This window comes from Colobus angolensis, unplaced genomic scaffold, assembly GCF_000951035.1.
Source record: "Colobus angolensis palliatus isolate OR3802 unplaced genomic scaffold, Cang.pa_1.0 Scaffold181, whole genome shotgun sequence".
Classification (NCBI taxonomy): domain Eukaryota; kingdom Metazoa; phylum Chordata; class Mammalia; order Primates; family Cercopithecidae; genus Colobus; species Colobus angolensis.
This window is the reverse complement of record NW_012114944.1, coordinates 2,944,344-2,961,194: the sequence shown is the minus strand read 5'-3', so window position 1 is coordinate 2,961,194 and position 16,851 is coordinate 2,944,344. Positions and strand designations below refer to the sequence as shown.

The following is a 16,851-nucleotide window of genomic DNA, read 5'->3' as shown; positions in this document are numbered from 1 at the left end:
AACTGAGCATCTGCACATAAGAATAAGAGGAGAATGAAAACTGTGGAAATTAACAGTGCTCTCTCTCTACAGTAAATGCCAAGATAGAGAGGAAGGGATGGGGTTGTTTTCAGATGAATGGGGCATTTGTTTACTTATCACAGCCCCTCTTTTCTCACTGTTTATTCATTCACAGAGAGAGAGAAAATAAAAGCTTGGTTCCAAATCAGGATATATGAATGGGACCCCTGCTTTCGATTCCCAATCAGAATGACTGGAACCACTGTGCTGGCTTTCATCTGTTTGTACCTTGTAAGTAAATCTGAGAACATCCTTTCCTATTTCATAAGTGGGGCAGGGAGGGGCGGAGAGCTGTGAAGCTTTTAAGGCAAGCAACATGTCCCTAAAAAGCTGGGTCAAAATCGAGTATCTGTAAATTTTAAAAGTACAATGCATTCACCCCAAGGACGCTTTGTCCCTCATAATAAATATTACCAGTAAAATGAATCCACCCAAAATAAAACTTAGTCCATTAAGGCTGCTATAACAAAATACCAAAAACTGGATGACATATCAATAACTGAAACTTATTCCTCACAGTTCTGGAAGCTGGGATGTCCTAGCTCAAAGTCCCAGAAGATTTGGTATCTGGTGAGGGCCAACTCCCTGGTTCACAGACAGCTGTCTTCTCGCTGTGTCCTCAGATGGCAGAAGGCAGAGAGGGAGCTCTCTGTGGCTTGTTTTGTAAGGGCACTGATGCCATTCATGAGGGCTCCACCCTCACAACCTTATCACCTCCCAAAGGTCAAATCTCCAAATACCATCATACTGTGGGACAGGTTTTAAAACAGGAATTTGGGGAGACACAAACATTCAGTTTATATCTCAAACCGATAATGGTTAAAACTGCAAGTGGTGGCCGAGCGTGGTGGCTCACGCCTGTAATCCTAGCACTTTGGGAGGCCAAGGCAGGCAGATCATGAGGTCACGAGATCGAGACCATCCTGGCTAACACGGTGAAAACCCGTCTCCACTAAAAATACAAAAAATTAGCCGGGCGTGGTGATGGGCGCCTGTAGTCCCAGCCACTTGGGAGGCTGAGGCAGGAGAATGGCATGAACCCAGGAGGTAGAGCTTGCAGTGAGCTAAGATCATGCCACTGCACTCCAGCCTGGGTGACAGAGTGAGACTCTATCTCAAGAAAAGAAAGAGCCAGTATGGCTTGGGGAGTGTAGCTTGGGGGAGCCCTGGAGGAGAGAATGGGAGAGGTGGGGAATGATGGCAGGGCCAGATCCTGGGGCCTAGGAGACTAGGTGAGTTACCCATTCTTCTCACAACATTAGCAACGTGAAAGTACAAATATTTAATATCTCACAATCTGTGGATCAGGAATCCAGGCATGGCTTACCTGGGTGCCTCTGCCTGAAGGTCTCTCAGGAAGCTGGGGCTGTGGTCTCAACCGAGGCTGGGCTGTGGGAGGAGCTGCCCCCAAGCTCACTCATGTGGCTATTGGCAGAACCAGTTTGGACTAAGCCTGAGTTCTTTTCTGTCTGTTGGCCTGGGTGTTCCCCAGTTCTTTGTCATGTGGGCCTCTATGTTGGAGAGCTCCTGACATGAAAATTTGCTTCCTCAGTTAGAGGACTGTGACAGAGGCAGTGAGAGGAGGGACAGAGAAGGACAAGGAAAGGGAGGGAGAAACACAGGAAACAGCAAGGACGAGGGAATTGGCACTTTTTTTGTAACTAAATGTTGGAAGTTGCAATGGATTGAATGTTTGTGTCCCCTAAAAGTCATGTGTTGTTAGCCAAATTCCCAATGTGATAATAGTAGGAGATGGGGCCTTTGTGAGATAATTAGGTCATAAGGGTGGAGACCTCATGAATGGGATTAGTGCCCTTTTCAAAGGCACCCCAGGGAGTTCCTTCACCCTTTTTCAACCATCTGAGGACACAACAATAAGCTGGCAGTCTGCAACCCTGAAGAGGGACCTCGGCAAAACTGGACCATGCTGATACCCTGATTTCAGACTTCTAGCCTCCAGAACTGCAAGGAATACATTTCTGTTATTGGTGAACCACCCTGTCTGCTATAGAACCACCTTTCTTATAGCAGCCCTAACTGACTCAAACAGGAGAGAGAGCCTGTCACTCTGCTGTATTCTGTTAGTCAGAAGGGGAGTCACTAACCACTTTATGGTTACACAAGGGCATGAATCCCAGCAGTGAGGTTCATTGCAAGCTGCTGTGCATGAATGCAGCCTACCTACCACATAGGCTGGGATGAGACATCTGGGTCTGATTCTAAATATAACAGGAAAGCATTGGAAGGCTTTATGCCACAGGATGACCATATGTGAGTTTCATTTTATGTTAATCCTCTCATGGTGCAGAATGAGAAATGAGGCCCGAGTGGAAGTAACATTTCCAATATTACACTGGTGGAACCTGGGCATGTCTTCAGTTGTAAGTCCATGCTGCATCCCATCCATCCTTATAATTCTTCCGTCTCTTGAGTTTGTGCATTTGTTACTTGTGACACCAACCTATGAGTGTTATGAGAATTATCTCATGTATGCCTGATGATATCTCTGGGAAGCAGATGCTGGGATGATTTGCATTGTGCAGGTTGGGAGACTGGAGAGGCTCTGAGAGGTACAGTGAGTTTGCCAGGGCACAGAAGTGGTAAGAAAAATAAAGGTTGGAACCCAGCTGTGTCTCCTCAAACCTAGGGCCCTTGCTGCATTTGGGTTTTCCCAGAGGGGCGGTGTTGGCAAAATTGTGAACAGTTAAGGAGATGACATAGAGGAGGAGGGTGAGCAGCCAATGGCTCAGAGAGACCTTTGGGGAGGGAGGTCTTTGAAGGAAGGGGCTGAGGTAATGGAACCTTGGAGAAGTGACCTAACTTCCTTCGTGATAGGCCCCAACAGAACTTAGAACTTTGATAACCAGCACTCACATTCTAGAGACAGCCCCTGTCTAGCTCTCTCAGTGGGAGCCACTAAAGAGAATAAGAGGTTCTCCTGCTGTATCCTGACTTTCTGAGGCTCTGACCTCAGGAAAGCCCGGCATGAGAGCCTTTTCCATTGCTGCAGACTTTTTGGTTCAGCACTCACTTCTGGCACCTCTTGTCATTTGGCAGGAAGTACCCAAAGGTAACACAGAGAAGTCCAGGCCAGGCCACAACTGTGATCCCACCTGGGCAGCCTCAAACCCCTCCCCATCACCGTGTGGAGGGAGGCAGCAGAGGGAAGGCAAGGGATGAGCGTTAGGCCCTTCCTGGGCCGGAGCAGGTTTTTGGGTGTTGGAACCCCGGTGGGCCTGACAAAATGGGAAGGTGGGTGCTGGGTGAAGGACATTTCCCCAGATGTTATCCTGTGCCCCTGAGACTTCAGCTCTTTTCCTCTATGCAGTTGCCCACCTGTGCCTTAACTGGGGAGCAGAATCTCTAATGTGAGTTTCCTGCTGCAGTGATGGCCAGGCAGGACCCTAATGTCTGATGATCTGACTGCAGGGCATCATTTTTGCAGAGCTCCATGTGGGAGATCAGTGAGGAACTAGTTGATGGGTTCAACTCCTCCATCTTCCTAGACAAGGGGTAGGTGCCCCATGCCACCAATAATGACCAGCGCTGGTCTGGGGTGAGAGCGGGCATGGAGGGGGTGGTGGTGTCTCCACTGCCAGTACCATGAGATGAACAGCATGGGTCCGAAACCCAGTTTTGTATACAAGGACTCCTGGGATCTCTCTAGCAGGGCCTTCCCACTGGAGTGGACCACAGTTCTACCCCTCAGAAATCTGGACTCCCACTCCTCCCCACCTGCAAATTGGTAAGGTGGAAGGACACTTCACATACTTGTAGGAATGTCAGAGAAAAGACTTTTTTTTCATTGTTTTCATATCACACTAGGCCATGAACATTTTTGCATGTTGCTACTATTTTTGTTTTTTTAACCACCTGCCCCAGATATCCCATGTAAGAATCAGCTCCTCTGTCCATCCAGACCTGCTCCAAGCCTTAGAAATCATCAGGCTTAATAGGGTGGTTTATATATAAAAAGTGTGTGTGTGTGGGGGGGTTCAGCTATTCTTTACATGTCTCTTCAGCTTGTCACATCCCAGAATACATCATCTTAGCCCACTAGGCCCAGAGCCTTGGCCTCACTTGTCTTCACGATATTCCATAAGGAAGGCTTTTTTTTTTTTTGCCACAGCAATTCAGCCTTTCAATGCTGGTGGACCTGGATATTCCATTCTGTTGCCATTTCAGCAGGGCTGCAGGGAGCATCTTATGTGTGCCCTATTAGAGAGCACTGGTTTGCTAGGGCTGCCATAACAGTACCCAAACCGTGTGGCTTAAACAACAGAATTGGTTTTCTCACAATTCTGGGGCTAGAATTCTGAGATCAAGGTGCGGGCTGGGGGCGTTTCTTCTGAGGCTTCTCTCCGTGGCTTGTAGATGGCCCCTTTTATCTCCGTGTTGACATTGTCTTTACTCTGTGCCTCTTTTCGTTGTTGTTGTTGTTGTTGTTTCTTTGTTTTCTTGAGACAGAGTCTTGTTCTGTCGCCCAGGCTGGAGTGCAGTGGCTTGGTCTCAGCTCACTGCAACCTCCACCTCCCTACTCTGTGCCTCTTTGTGCCCTAATCTCCTCTTCTTATGAGGACATCAGTCAGACTGGATTAGAGTCCACCTCAATGAACTCAACCTTAATGACCTCTTTAAAGACTATGTCTCCAAATACAGTCACATTCTGAGGTCCTGGGGGTTAGCACCTCAACATATGAATTTTGGGAGATATAATTTGGCTCATACCACATACTATTCCCTACAGAAGAGAGACTCCAGGCATGGGGTTGCTTGGTGGAAGGATATGCATATGCAAAATCTGAATCGCTTCAGCCAAATTACTTTCCAAAGAGGCTGTGGCAGTTGTGTTGCCATGACAGTCTCCAATGGTGTCTGCTTCCCTGCATCCAGCCTGACAATGGGGGATGTCATTCATTTACATTCCTGCTAATCTGGTGTCCATGTGGCAAATGCCACAGTATGCTTCCCTTGCTTTTTAATTTGCCACTTATAGGCTTGAGCCACCTGTCAGTTGTTTACCAGCCATTTGGATTTTCTCTTCCCCCAGTTGTCTGCTCATGTTCTTGTTGCTGTGACAACCCTTCTTGCACCCTGGAACCTCCAGGCATTTGCCCCTTTGCTGGATCTGGGATCCTCAAAGCTCAGGTTCTCAAAACTGTCTTTATTGTAAAAGAAAGAAAATTAAGTGCCTTGCTTTGAAGTCTAAAGGACTCTCCTAGGGTGGGTGTTGTAGTCTATTTTGTGCTGCTGCAACAAAACACCATAGACTGGGCAATTTATAATGTACAGAAATTTATTTCTCACAGTTCTGGAGGCTAGGTAGTCCACAGTCAAGATGCTGGCATCTGGTGAGGGCCTTCTTGCTGCATCATCCCATGGCGGAAGGCATCACATGGCAGAAGGGCAAAGAGAGGGGGAGAGAGAGCAAGAAGGGGCAGACCCACCTCCACGATACTGACGTTAATCCACCCAGGGTGGCAGAGCTCTCATGACCTAAACACCTCTTAAAGGTCCCATCTCCCAGTATGGTCACAATGGCAACTACACTTCAACATGAATTTTAGAGAACACAAACATGCACACCATAGCAGTGGGTCTACACTGAAAACTGGTCTCTCAACTTGGTGGGGGCAGTGGGGTGGGGAATCCAGAATCAGACTAAGCTTCAGGTAGCTTAGTGGGAAGGTGATGCAGCCCTAGCTTTGGGCAGTTCTTAGTTCTGCCCTGTGTGACCTTGAGCAGCTATTTGACATCCCTAAGCCTGCGTTTTCTCATCTCAACAATGGGGATGTTTTCTTAGGACTCACTAGAGTGATGCTCTTCATACAAGCTCTTAATAGGGGAATGCTAACCTTTCTTGCTGTGGGCACTCACATCTCTCTTCACACACAAGTCCCCAAGGAATTGGGCTTCCTGGTCTGAGCTCTAGCCCACGATTCTCCTGGTGGTTTTTGGTGCTGCCTCTGACTCTGTGTCCTTCCTTGTCCCACTCAGTATGAAAATGAGTTAACCCTGCACCTGGGCAAGATCTGCAAAATGTGGACCCTCCAGGTCATATGCCACCATATGCATTCAGGAGCATATGGTGGCATCCCTGGACCAGGCTTCCAGAGCAGACACATACCCTACAGCACCATCTTCCTGTGTAACCACTGGGTCTTCGTCTCTACCCCACAGTTCCTGGACTGGGTATTCAATAGGTGGGAGCCTGTCCCTTCCACAGCACAGTGAGGACTCTGCCACCAATTAGCTGTGTCTCAGGAATTTTGCTGCACCTCTCTGAGCCTCAGTTTGCTCCTCTGAGAATAAAGGTGGTAAGAGGATGAACCTCACAGGGTTCTTGCAGGGACTACATGGGATGAGCCATGGCAGGTGCTGACCTGGTGCTTGGCTCTGTGGAAATGGCTGCCAGATGTACTGTGGCTGTTATTTATTTTTGAACACGAAGTAGCTCTCTGCCTCACTCGTGGCCTTCCTACGTTTGGGAAAGCATATGGAAAGCAAACCTGTTTTCCCATTTGTGAAAAGGGTTTGAGTTTCCACATGGCTGATCCCTGTGCTTGGGGTACCCAGAACAGGGATCCCTGGGGGCTGGTGGAGGGGCCCTACGGTAACCCAGATATCTGGGAAGATTCTGGTTGTGGTTCATTCTTTCAACAAATATAGATTGAGCACCTACTGTGTGCAGTACTTTTCTGCCTGCAGAAGGCACTCCCTGGGGATTGTCTGAATTCTGACGGGGAAGTCATGGGTGCACTGGACATCATAAGCAGGCCGTGTCCACAGTATGTTGACACTGTGATGTCCTCCTGGCCTCTTCTAGATACACACGCATCCTGCCGTGTTTTAACAGGGAGGAGGGACCTCAGGATCAACTAAAAACGTCAGTGGACTTCAGGTCTAGGACGGGTTCCTGTTTCCCCAGAACAGTTGGGGGCATATAGGAGCCTGTGGCTGGGGAGAGGCTGGCAGAACCCTGGATCTCATACATCTTAGGATTCCCGTGAGAGGGCTGAGGTCTGGGGGCTTCCTCTGCAGGAGGAAATTAGTCAGTGAGCGTTATGAATGGGATCCAAGTCCCCTGGGAAGTGAAAGGGAGGCTGGGGGTCAGAGCCATCCCCACCACAGTCCTACCTCAGCTCTGCCCGCCTCCTTTCACATCCACCCCTCCAGACCCAACCTCTAGCAGATCCAGAACAGGAGCTGTAGTGAGCATTTTGCTCACATTTCTACCTCAAACCTCATTTCTGAGCATCCTGGTGCAGGTAGTCCTTCAGAGCAAGAGTCACTGGCAAGACCTGGCCCATGCAGGTTCTGTGCCTGCCCTGCCTGAAGACCAGGGCTGTCTCTGCCAGGACAGTCACAGAGGGGTTGGGTGGCGCCATCTCTGGACAGGCAGGGCAGCCACAGGGGTCCACATCTAAACAAGGGTACCCTAGAAGAACAATGTGAAAGGAAAGGCCAGGCATCTGACTCTGCTGTCCCCTACCCCCTACTCCCTACACTCTTTCTTCCATCTTGGGCACCTGGCCAGAAAAGTACCCTGAGGGCACTCCGGGGAAGAAGCCTGCTCCAGTGACAGCCCGACATAGAGTCAGTCCAGAGCCCTCCTGCCCCTAGTCTGGGACCATATAGAACTGGCCCGGTGAGGAGGTCCCTAACCTCTTGGGGGGGTTCCCTCCTATGCTGGTGGCAGAGCAATGGACTCTGATGGATGCAATGAGTGCTAGGCTCTCAAGGCAGAGTGGGGACAACCTCCCCTCTGGGACCTTTCCCTGAGCCTCAGTTGGATGATATGGGCCCAATCCCAGCTCCACCTCTTACCAACCATGTGACCTAGACTAGATTCTTAACCTCCAGGCCTTCACTGTTCACATGTGCAGGGCAGAGATGGGACATAACAGCACCTGCTGCACACAGTGACTGCAGAATGAGAGCAGAGAGGGAAGGCAGGGCAGGGCCTGGCCCCTTTGTAGGTGGAGAGTGCTCACTGAGGAGCAGCCAGGTGCGTGGGTAAGTCTCACAAGCTCTGATAGTTATTATAAGGGGGAGTTTTCCTGCACAACCTCTCTTTTTGCCTGCTGCCTTCCATGTAAGATGTGACTTGCTCCTCATCTTCCACCATGATTGTGAGGCTTCCCTAGCCACCAATCACGTGGAACTGTAAGTTTAATTAAACCTCTTTCTTCTGTAAATTTCCCAGTCTTGGGTGTGTCTTTATCAGCAGTGTGAAAACGGACTAATATGCTCCCTCTTAGAGACTTGGGAACGGCCTCTTGTTGGCTCTCAGGTGTGTGGTCTGTGATCTAAGCCCCCACGCAGTCCCTAGGCCTTCCTGTCAGGGGCATGCTGGCCTTGACCACGTGTCTCAGAGGTGGGTGCTCACTTCCTACTGGGCTCCTTCCCTGTGAGTGTTGCTCACTGGGCCCCAGGTGTGCCCCTACTCCCTGCCACAGCTCCCTGGGCTTCTGTCTCCTCCAGGAGGGGAGATGTCAGCAGAGGAGCTGAAGTGGAGCAGGTGGGATTCCAACTCCCCACCACCCGGCTCATTCTCTCTCCTCCCCAGGAGTGCTGATACCTCAAGAACTTCTCCTCACTCTGTGCCATCCTCTCTGCTCTGCAGAGCACCTCAATTCACATGGAGAGAAGTTTCCAGGTGAGCAGGCCTCTCTCTACAGGAGCACCAGGGTGGATCAGGGACATCCATGGGGCTGGGCTGGGCATTGCCTTTCAGTGAGCCTAGGAGGTGCTGGGAGGCTGTGAACCCTCAAGGTAGGGACTGGGAACCCTGGTGGGGTCTCTGAGCCTCCCTGGGATCTTAGGCCAGCTGTTCTGCTTCGAATTAGGTTACCTTTCCTTACCTGTCAGATATAGGCTGGGGCCAAATTGGAGACTGTCAAGAGCTTACCTCACAGCAACACGTTTCTCTGATGATTGAAATCAAAACTGGTCAAAACAGATCTGCTCAGCTGAAATGGGAGTGGGGGCCCAGTGGACCAACATGAGAGTCCCCTCCCCTCCCCAGTCCCATGGGACTCTTAGGCTCAGAGGAACCTGGCCCATCACACTGACTGGTAGCCCCCTCCAGGCTGTTGGGTGGATGGGGAAGGTAGGGGGTCGTCAGGAAGCTGGCCTCCGGCTGCTCTTCTGTCTAGACTGCAGCTCCAAGGGGAGGGGGTGCCCTGCCCACAACAGAGATGGGCACTGCCAAGGAATTCCATGGGCCAGGTGGTCAAAAAGGCTGCCCAGCCTTGGGTCCGAATGGCTGAGTAGAGGACAGGTATGTGCACTCTGCGACTGCCTGCTCTGGCCCCATAGCAGGCACTGCTGATCGGCCACAGATTCCAGCCCTGTTGCCTCGTTTGCAATGACACGTACCCCGGATAGTTTATGAGGAGTATATAGGGACTAATCGATCCCTGTTGACTACTTCCTGAGAGGATTTCACAAACATTCACACAAAAGAGGAAGCAAAGTGGCCTCACCCATCACCCTGGGCACCCCTAGTCTGTCAATCAGAGAGAGCACCTCAGAGTCCCCCTTCCTGAGTGAAGGAAGAAAGTGTTTTGTGCAGGGGAATTTCCTGGGGGTTCCCTGGGGAGGTGGAGCCTTTGCATGACCTCAGCCCAGCCTTTGGGGCAGAGACTCCTGTGGCTGAGGCAGGCAGGAGCCACTCATTTGGGCCTCCTGATACTACCCTGTCTTCTCCCACCACAGCTGGGCCTGGCTGGGGGCCTGGACACATACTGAGAGCCCAGAGGATGGGACGCTGGTCAGCAGTGGTGCTGAGGGACATGGTGAAGGCAGCTGGGATGGGGCCTCGGCTAGGAGGAGGAAGCTGGCCTCTCCTATGGGGCCCTGGGCAAGTCACTGCTCCTCTTTGGCCTCTGTTTCCTCATCTGAAAAGTAGAGGGATGATGGCCCTGTGGTGCAGGACTCACATGGTGACAGTGCAGTCACAGAGAGGAATGTGGAGGGCTTTGTGCCTGGCTGTGCCTTGGGGGAGGAGTGTGATGGCAGGAACAGTGATGTGAGTGCTGAGAACGTGGTGCTCAGGAGAGCCTGTGAGGCAGGTGGAGTTCCCGCCATGCTTTCCCAGAGGAGGAAACAGGCTCAGGGAGTCCAAGGGAGTGAATCTGGAATCAAAGCACCCCAGAGGTAGTGGTAGTAGTACTGGTACCAGCTGATCTGGCCAGGTGTCCAGGGCCCCAGGGTCAGCGGGCTGGGAGAATAAAAGGGTGAGGAAGATGTCCTCACTGACCTTGCCCTCGACCCTGGAGGGGACCTTCACAGTGGCCATGCTGGAATGGAGCCCCGAGAGCCCAGAAGAGGCAGCAGCTGCAGGTGGGGTGGGAGAGCCTCCAGGGAGTCAGAGGACAGGGCTTTTCCCTCCCAGCGAAGGCCTCACATCAAGAGAGTAGGGGGCCTTGCTTCTCCAGCAGTGCCTGAAATGCCTCTGACAGAAGCGACCAGAGCAAGGGTCAGGGAGAGTTGGGCTGGTGCAGGGGGTGGAGGTGAGCAGGGAGAACCAGGGCTGGCCCCTCACAGCCTTTGTGATTGCCAAAGCCGACTGTAGGGGTGGCTACAGCGAGTTTGCTAGAGGCAGAGAGGTGTGGGGAGGGGTCCTAGGTGGAGGCAAATCTTGGCTGCTCCACGTGGGAAGGGGAGTGTGAGGAATTTGATTAGGTAATTAGGGAGCTGCAGCTGCCCCAGGGGGCTGCTGATTGATCTGATCAACCCGAGGGCGGTACTGGAGAGCCAGTGGTCACCAACACCCCCGCCCCATGGGCACAGGGTCCGACCCCTCCTTGGCCCATTCCACCTGACCTGGTGATGCTGGGCACTGCGATGAAGGATTCTCCGGATGTGAGTGAGCCTGGGGAGGCGCGGGGCGGGGCCGGGGTCCTGAACTTGGGAGGAGAGAGCCCCTCACCGAGCCCTGAGCTCTCAGCAAACCTCCTCTCAGGCGGTCCTCATACTGCCCCTGTGAGCCGGGCGTCGCGCCCACCGTATTGATGAGGGAACGGAGGCTCCACAGAGCCGCCAGACCCCATTCCCCGTGTAGTGAAGCGGCCCAGCTGCCTCGCTGCCCAGCTGCAGGAGATTGTAGCTGCGCTGGAGGAGTCAGACGCTCCTTCGGGCGCTGTCCATGGTGGCAGGAGAGTGACGTTAGGGAGCAGGGGAGTAGGTGAACAGTCCCTTCCAGCTGGAGGCCTCGGTTTCCCTGTCTGTCATCAGAGAGGCCTGGGCTCCAAGGTCCCTGAGCCTCCGCTGCCATGACCGCCTCCTCTGGAGCCTAGTCTGGCGCAGGTCCAAGTCCCGTTTTGTGTGCACGCCCTGCTCCCTGGTGGAGCCTGTTGGTAGTGCAACGTGAGAGGAATGTGGTCGGGAGGTGGTCAGGGGCCAGGGACCTTTTTGATGGGCTTTGGCTGTCTGCCTTCCAGGCGAACCTGATCAACTTCCAGGAAAGGAGTTAGGTAAGCAACTGTGGCATTCATTGCGGGAGGCTGGGGGTGTGGAAGTCGGAGACTCGCCACCTGCCAAACACTCCCTGGACCCATTCCCTGCACCTTAGACTCACTGGGAGGGCTTGATACAGAGCAGAAGAGGAACCATCCCACTGGAGGGTGGGGGTAGGCGCTGGAATCAAGGACAGCTTCCTGGAGGAGGGACTGTTTGAACCCAACTCTGAGAACCGGTAGGGACTGGATGAGATTGGAGGTGAGGAGGGAGCCTCTTAAAAGCATCCACCTAGAGGTGGGGTTGTGGAGTGGCCCTTGACCCCACTCCACACCCCCACTGGGGCTCCTCCAGCACCCTCTCACCAGGCCCTGTCACCCTGCTGTTCTTCCCTCTGGCACCAGGAATGCACAGTAATTAGGGAGCTGCAGCTGCCTGAGGTGGCTGCAGCTAATTTCCACCTAAGGACTTTGGAACCTGGTTTAAGACCACGGAGCAGCTCAGTGAGGATGAGAGATCAGGCTGGGGCAGGACTTGGGTGAGGGCAGGGGTGGACTCTCTCTGGTGGCTAGCGGCAGGAAGCCTGCAACTGTGGCTCATCCCCTAGTATGTGGTGACAGCTGGGCCACCCAGACTCCAGGTGCTGGGCAGGCACTGGGAGGGAGAGCTGAGGTGTGATTCCAGGTAGTCTCAGGGCTGCCACCCTGTCCTGTAGTTATAAGCAGTCCTGCCAGTCAGAACCACCACCTGAATCAGCCAGTAGCGGCCTCAAAGCCAAGGAGAAAAGGCCACAGTCAAGCTGAGGTGCCTGTGAGTGACCTGGTGTACTAGGCGGACTGTCCCAGGGCTCAGTGCAGCTTTGGGCTAAGTGTGGGTTTGGAGTGTCAGACAGCTGGCACTGGGCTCCCAGCTCCATTACTGAACAGCCCTGTGACTGGGGCAGGTCACCCTGCCTCTCAGGGACTTGCTTTCCTCCCCTGTGAAATGGGCTGATGCTAAGTGATCTCTTACGTGATCGGGACACCAAGCACTCAGCACAGTGCCTGGAGAACAGAGTAAGAGCGGGTGGCAGGGTAGTCTGAGACCCTGGGGTAGTCCCTTCCAGGTCATCCTGCCCTCCCATCCAGCCACCGGGCCCCCATATCAGAGCCCTGTGCCAGCGGCAGGACAGACACGAGGCCTGCTCAACTGTGACCCTGTGACCCCAACATAAGCAACAGGGTGCATCTGGGGCCCCGGGGGCCCTGGGCCAGCTCCTCCAGCCCAGATGAGAAGGACAAGGTGAATCTTTTTCTGGGATCCCTTGAAGCCCAGGAGAAAATGGGACACTCCTGTCCCCTCTCCCTGAGAGCTCTCCCCCAGCCCTGGCTGCTTTGAAGAAGGGCACAATTTATTTACTATAAAAATGAATACAATAGAGATGAATACTATGTTAAAATCCTGTTTCCATTACAGCCTAGGAGCTGTGGTTTTGTTCTTTCACTTCCTGTGTTAATTGGAGATACAGACTCTCATATCCCTCCTAGAGATGAGGCATCTTGCAGGGGTGCCCGTGTGTTGACTGCAGAAGAAGGGAGATGGGAGAAAAGTAGGACTTTCTCAGGGCCCATGTTCATCTCTGCATGGTCAACTTGGGCAAGAAGCAGAGACAGCCACTGAGAACTCCCGGGTTAGCAGCTGAAGGGGCTTTCACGCGGCCTAGCGGCACCCTTGGGAATCTGGGTGTCTTTAAAAATAACCCTTCCAGGGACCATTTCCTGACCCAAGACAGTGGCTACCTTTCTACTGCTTTGCAGGAAGAGGGAACATGTTCTGATTTGCTTACTGAGGTTTCCTTTGATCAGCTATTAGGGACTTGTAGTTTTCTTGTTCAAACGCTGGAATTGCATCAGTACTAAGTGTGTATTATGTGTTGGAGTGGGGGGAGTGTAAAAAAAATCCAAATGTGTAATCTGGAAAGCACAAGGCCAAAGGAAGATTATTTGCAAATGGAGTCAGGGCAGGCTGGACAGTGCATCTTCAGTTCACTTCCGGGGGCCCCATGAATGACCCTTGACCTTACATTTGATTCCTCCTGGGATTCTGTCTCTGACCTCAGCACTTCTTTTCTTGCTGGTTTCTTATCCAGGGGGAAAGATTTTGCAATGCAATTTTTAAGGCTGCAGCTGGGTCTCATTGCATAAACATTGCTGCTACCTATGATCTAGGATTTCCAGCATCCCTGCAATTCCTGGTGTAATTCTTTTCAAGGTGGAAATTCCGTAGAAGACTCCCAGCCTCTCTGTCAGGCACATCCTGGCCATTCCTCCCCAGATGGAGCCTCATGAACCACAGGTGAGCTCTGGTTTGCCAGGATAAGGGTACTTATTCCTTGTCAACAACAGACCCCACACTCCCGCCCTGGCCAAGGTGAAGTCTGGCGTCCTGTGTTCATGAGGTCCAAGGTCTTGGGGATCCCCTGTTTACACACTCAGTTGTGTTGTTACTGACTTGTCCTAAGGGCACGCTGGCCCAAGCCCTTAGAGCTTACAGCCCCCTGGATGGCTTTATCCTCTATCCAGTCTTGTACTGTGGTTATTTCATGGGGCAAGGTGGGCAGGGGTTGGGGGGACTGTGAACCTTTCCCATGGGGAGAGTTAAAGGTGAGGCATGAGGCGGGCAGTCAGTGGGAGGCATGGGAGGGCCCGGCAATTAGGCAAGAAAATAAAATGAAAGGCATTCGATATATAAGATACAGGGAAAAAGTGGGTTTTCCCTCTACTCACACACCACACAATGTAATACATCTGATACCAGATGTGGGAAGGTCATTTCCCCAGACATCAAGCAATTCTGCAGTGTATTAGGCGGTGAATTAGGCATCCTCTAATTCAATTCCATTCTAATACTATCTACCTGGAGACAGGCTGAGGGCCCAGTCCCACAAGACTGCCCTTCACTTTAGATGCCTGTAGCAAATAGTAGGCTGTCACCTGTTAATATATTCTTTAGAAACTGGCTGTAAATCAGGGTTCCCGTAACTTCCTTCTTGGGCTTGATTAATTTGCTAGAGCAGCTCACAGAACTCAGGGAAACACTTTACATTTACTTGTTTGTTTATTTACTTATTAGACGGAGTCTCACTCTGTTGCCAGGCTGGAGTGCAGTGGCGCTCTCAGCTCACTGCAACCTCCGCCTCCTGGGTTCAAGTGATTCTCTTGCCTCAGCCTCCTGAGTAGCTGGGACTACAGGTGCATGCCACCGTGCCCAGCTAATTTTTGCATTTTTAGTAGAGACAGGGTTTCACCATGTTGGCCAGGATGGTCTCGATCTCTTGACCTCGTGATCCACCTGCCTCAGCCTCCCAAAGTGCTGTGATTACAGGTGTGAGCCACTGCGCCTGGCCTACTTGTTTATTAATGAAGGATGCAGATGAACAGCCAGATGGAGGCAATACATAGGGCAGGGAATGGGAGAAGGGGCACGGAGCTGCCATGACCTTTCTGGGCATGCCTCCCTCCAGGAATCTCCATGTGGCCAGCTATCTGGAAGCTCCAAGAACCCTGTCCTTTTGGGGTTTTATGCCTCCAAACTGATGATCCACAGGAATGCAGGCATATAGCCGTACCAACTAAAATACTAATATGCGTCCAATCAGGGTGGTAAACAGGCACTGCCCTGCACTCACCCCAAGTGCTTCCCCTCTGCTTCTCTGACTATGTTCATTCCCCTCCCTGTTGTTTGGTTCATTTCTATTGTCCTTCTTGTTCATAGATTCTTTCTCCTCACTTTTGAAACCTGTTGAGCCTACCCATTGAGTTTTAAAATTTTGGTTATTATATTTTTCAGTTAAAGCTTCCACTTGGATTTCTTTCTTCTATTTTTGTGTGTGATGATTTTCTAATTTTTCATTTGTTTCAAGTATGTTTATAATTGCTCATTAAAACATTATTATTATGGCTAATTCAAACCACTGTCAGATGATTCCAACACTTGGCATCTTGGTATTCACACATACCTGTCTGTTCTCATCCAAGTTGAGATCTTCCTGATTCTCAGTACGATTTTCTGGTGTGTTCTGCAGAACTTCCCTGACTGTAGAGCCCTTGGTGGAGGGGGTCTTCAGACTGGAGGAAGGCCTTCTAAACCTAGTGCCAGGGACTTCACTTTCCTTACCTAAGAATGAAGCTCCCCACTGGAGCAAGAGTCAGCATTCTCCAGGGTGCCAAGAGGGGGTTATCTTGTAAAGCTCAGTTTAGACCCAGACATTTGTCTTGGCCCTGTTGGGCCTTGGCACCTTGACAGCAACAGGGTACAGTTTAAGAGCATGAACTTGAAGTCCTAGTCCAGTTTCTAGGAGCCTCTTATAAAAAGAAAATTAAGTTTCAGGATCTTCCAAATTTATTAATGCCAAAGGGAAAAGCCCTGGAAGCTGACTCACGGAATATGACTGTTTCTCTTCTTTGGTGCATGACCTTTACTTTCTGACCTTTGCATTGAGATGTTATACATTAACCAGACTCTCTACTCTTCATTCAAACCTAGACTAAAAGAGGTACAGACAGAGACCCTTGTGACTGTTACCTTTTCACCATAGAGTGTTAAACAACCCTCTTGGAGTGTAGTCAGTATATCTGTATGTCAGCCTTTGTATGGACGGTGCTGTAGTTCTGTTCGGCACCTCTGTTTTGCCTGTATACATGGTCCTCATTTTTCCCCACACACTGAAGCACTGATCACCATTCTTCATTGTAGCTCTGCTCCCCAGATGGCCACCTTCACACTGTGTGCTTGAATAAACTCTCTTTAAATTAGATCGTAACCTTTTAAATTATTTTAGGTTGACACTCTGGATCTCAAGCTGGTTCTGCCCATGATTTGTTGCTGACTTTGAACAGTAACAGTGAATGTAATACACATATCAACAGGATTAGAAACAAATATCACTTCTGTTTTCTTTTTTTTTTTTTTTTTTTTTTTTTTTTTTTTGAGATGGAGTCTTGCTCTGTCACCCAGGCTGGAGTGCAGTGGTGAGATCTCGGCTCGCTGCAACCTCTGCCTCCTGGGTTCAAGCAATTCTCCTGCCTCAGCCTCCTGAGTAGGTGGGATTACAGGCACATACCACCATGCCTGGCTAATTTTTGTATTTTTAGTAGAGATGGGGTTTCACCATGTTGGCCAGACTGGTCTTGAACTCCTGACCTCAGGTGATCCACCTGCCTCGGCCTCTCAAAGTGCTGGGATTACAGGCATGAGCTACCACACCTGGCCTAAAAATCACATTTTCAAAAAGCATTACAATTGATGCAGGAAAGGCAATTGGCAATATCCAATATCACTTCACAATAA

General features: G+C 51.1%; 1 long non-coding RNA gene across 1 annotated transcript; it reads left to right on the top strand.

The window, feature by feature from the left end:
- Positions 1–2,933: 2,933 nt before the first annotated feature.
- LOC105509934 lies at positions 2,934–7,626 on the top strand. Its single transcript, XR_001001496.1, has 6 exons — positions 2,934–3,130; positions 3,447–3,573; positions 6,058–6,114; positions 6,241–6,374; positions 6,887–6,946; positions 7,329–7,626. It is a non-coding gene; the product is annotated as an uncharacterized LOC105509934 (long non-coding RNA).
- The last annotated feature ends 9,225 nt before the right edge of the window (positions 7,627–16,851 follow it).